Here is a 3,469-nt window from a genome sequence, read left to right as displayed (position 1 = left end):
TGTGGCCTTAAAGACTGTGGCTGGGGGCTCCCCAGCTTCCAAGAACAGCAGAAGGATGCCAGAATATCAAGGGTCAGCCCTTTGGGTTCAGGTAAACATTTATGCAGACCAGAAGAAGGGGTACCTTACTGAAGCTGTTGGATGGTGGTCCCAGAAAACAGGTAGACAAAAAGTGGGCTATTGGTTTGGCATCAGGATTCATGAGTGTCTCCCATTGCCTGCCAACAGGTGATGGGGGAAATTACAGGGAGAACCTTCGAGAGTTTCATGACACCAAATGTTCTTTTGCTGCAGCGACAGGTAATGAAATACAAACTATGAGATTCAAAGTGCCATGTGGAGTTTATTGGTGGAGGGAAAAAAAAGGAGGGGAGATGTTGGCCAACTGGGAACAGAGAAAAGAGAGAGAGAAAGAGAGGTGCTTGCTTAAAAGGGTAAGCTGGCATTACGCTGGCCTGCCTGTTACCTGGCAGAATGCACTCAGGCAGCATCCTTGTCAGTCCAGGGTTCCGTGAGTACTAGTCTGCAGGCAGGTGTAAAGGACCCTATAAAAGTCAGACCCCTGACCACTTACACTCTCTTTTACACTCTTTTGCCTTCCAGCTCTGCTCTCTCTCTCTCTACCCCCATCTCTCTCTCTCCTTCCCCCCTCTCCTCTTCTGTTCCTGGTGTCTCTGTCTCTTCTCTTCCCCCTAACTCCGCTTTCTAAATAAACTCCACATTTAAGCTCTGTCTGCCTGTCCTGTTATTTCCTCTGTCTCTGTCGCCCTCACCTGCTATGGAACCTGCTATGCTTTCCCAAGTGGTCCCTTACCTTGAGACCCCCACTCACTGGGGTCCATACCCCTGTATTCTCCAGCTTTATTCCTATAACTGTAACAAAAGAACAACACTGAGTCTTTAAGCAACCCCATAACATGTGACGTAGCCATGACATGGCCACACCAGGTATGCATGTCCCGCTCATCATTAGAGGGTGGGGTCATCATAATGTCGAGGTTCCAACAAGGACCGAACCCACAAGGCTACATACTTTATGCCTCCGTCCAGTGGGGGCAAAGATAATATCTTGATGCACTTCCTGCCTACATATCTTCTCCCTACATGTGATCAAGCACATGTGTGCAGGTCGGACAACTAACCTTGTTAACTGAATTGAAAACAAGTGACTTGTTATCTTATGAAAACAACATCCCCCAGCATTTCAGAAAGTTATTTGTCCTTGGGAAAGTGGGGTTTACAGGTTAATTCTAGCCCTTACAGAAAACACACACAAAGAGAGAGAGAGAGAGAGAGAGAGAGAGAGAGAGAGAGAGAGAGAGAGAATACATTATTTAACTAGAGAGTTTTGTTGTTACTTTGCTACTATTTTTCACCATTTTTCATCTGGATTGAATATGTAATGTCTTCCCCCAGCAGGCTCCTGTGTTTGAATACTTGATCCCCAGCTGATGATGTTGTTTGAGGGAGTGTGGATCCCTGAGACAGGGCCTAGCTGACTGCTACAGTAGATCTTGAGCTCTCTGCTTTCCATCAGGAATAGCAGTGAGACCAGCCAGGGCAAGTTTCCATCAGTAGACACAGACCCACCCACCTGTAAGCCAAGAAAACAAACCCTTCATCCCTTCAGTTGCTTCTGTCACAATGGTAAGAAAACAATGGTACATTTACCAACAATTCATTGCAAATATATTTTCACAGGAGATTTACCGCTGTTGTCAAGTCAAATATACCCGGTTGTGTGAGCTTGAACCATCCCTTAAATATCTCAACTTATAAGTGTTTACAACCTCCCAAATAAGGACTTGAGAAACTGATGGAACATTAAGATTCAGGCAAGTTGGTCCAGCAGGTGAAAAATTGTAAATGCCTGGAAGGAAGTTTGAAGAGCAGTAACAGAGGCCTCAGAATTCCACATATTCTACAATACTCTTTTATTTGCTTTTTCTTCTTATACAGTGCCATTTAAAATTTAAGATAGTCTGAGATTTCTAGAGTAACATAGGTTTTAGAATAAATCTATCTCTTCCCCCCTCTCTCGTGTGTGTGTGTGTGTGTGTGTGTGTGTGTGTGTGTGTGTGTGTGTGTGTGTGTGTGACTTAAGGTTGAGGTCCAGCTAATCCAACAATAGCTGGCTATGAGTGGGAAGTCTAAGAATCCAGCAGTTGCTCAGTTCATGAGGCTGGATGTCTTGGCTGGTCTTAAGCTCATTATTTCTGTTTGAAGGACAAGGGTACCTACTCTAAGACCTCTGCTAATATAAGTGCTATCGATGTCTCTGAATCACCAGCCCACCTGACCTCTACTCATTCACAATAGCCTCCCCTTGGGTTTCTTTTTGATGCAGTTCTAACTTTGACTCCTTTTCCTTTTAGCTAGGGAGCAATCCCAGAGTGGAGGAACTGCAGTATATATAGACTTGCTTTCTTTCTAGAAATTATAGGAGCCTGAGAAAGGCTTATCTCAATAGGGACTCTTCATAATAAAAGACCTCCCTGTGGAGAGATAAGTAAAGCTATTTATGGGGTCTGTAGTTCTTGTTCTGCTTTACAATAAATTCCTTGAGGAAAATGATGTCAAACCATTCGTCCTAAAAATTAATGGATGCTGTGATGTTCCCTGTAATACCCAAGAAGATTGGCTACTAACACAGAGAAGGCTACCTCCCTGTGCCCGTGTGACAGGGGTTTATTTACCACATGAGCATTCATTAGTGTTTCACTCCTTCAACGATATTTGCAGTTTCCTGCAGATCAGTGTCTTGTAAAAACAGTTTCTTACACAGGAAGCCTGTTTACACATGAAGTCTGCCAGTAGTATGAGATGGTGGGAACAGGTAAGGAAGATGAAAGTTCCTTGTGTTGGGGAGTGTCTAATCTTAGCCCTCACCAAGAAGCCAAGATGAGAAGTAATACCTTTCTTAAACCTACACCTGATTTGCTGTTGGTCTCTAGGGATCAGCACTAAGGAAATACTGATGTACTATGATGGTATCCTGTCACTCTAATTTCGTTCCTTGCCCTAGTCTTTTCCCTTGGAGGTCTGAGCCTTTGCAGAGGACTACAGGCAAAAATGTCCAATGATCACATGGCCAGAGGCAGCCTGGGGGTATGACAGCCAGTTCAGTGAAGATGGCCTGCCCAGGAAGACTGGTTAGGCTCACAGGGTTTTGTGACATATGTCAAAAAAAAAAAAAAAAAACAAGGTGAGCCTTTGTTCTAGTTAGTGTGGGGCTATGAGTAAGAACACAAAGGAGTTGAGAAGCAAATGGAAAATTCAACTAGCAAAATACTATTTGAGTTAGCTGGACTTCAAGCACTTAAAATGCTGTTTGAAAGGCATTGTGAGCCCAGAAAGTAGATGCTGGTCCTCCAGACTCCAAGGCCTCTTCGTCTTCTGTTGAATTATCTTCCAGAATCACCTCCTTCTACTTTCTTAAGAGCTGTGGTGGCTTGAATGATAAGTATCT

This window comes from Phodopus roborovskii, unplaced genomic scaffold, assembly GCF_943737965.1.
Source record: "Phodopus roborovskii unplaced genomic scaffold, PHOROB, whole genome shotgun sequence".
NCBI lineage: Eukaryota > Metazoa > Chordata > Mammalia > Rodentia > Cricetidae > Phodopus > Phodopus roborovskii.
The sequence above is the reverse complement of the archived record's forward strand: the minus strand, read 5'-3'. Positions refer to the sequence as shown.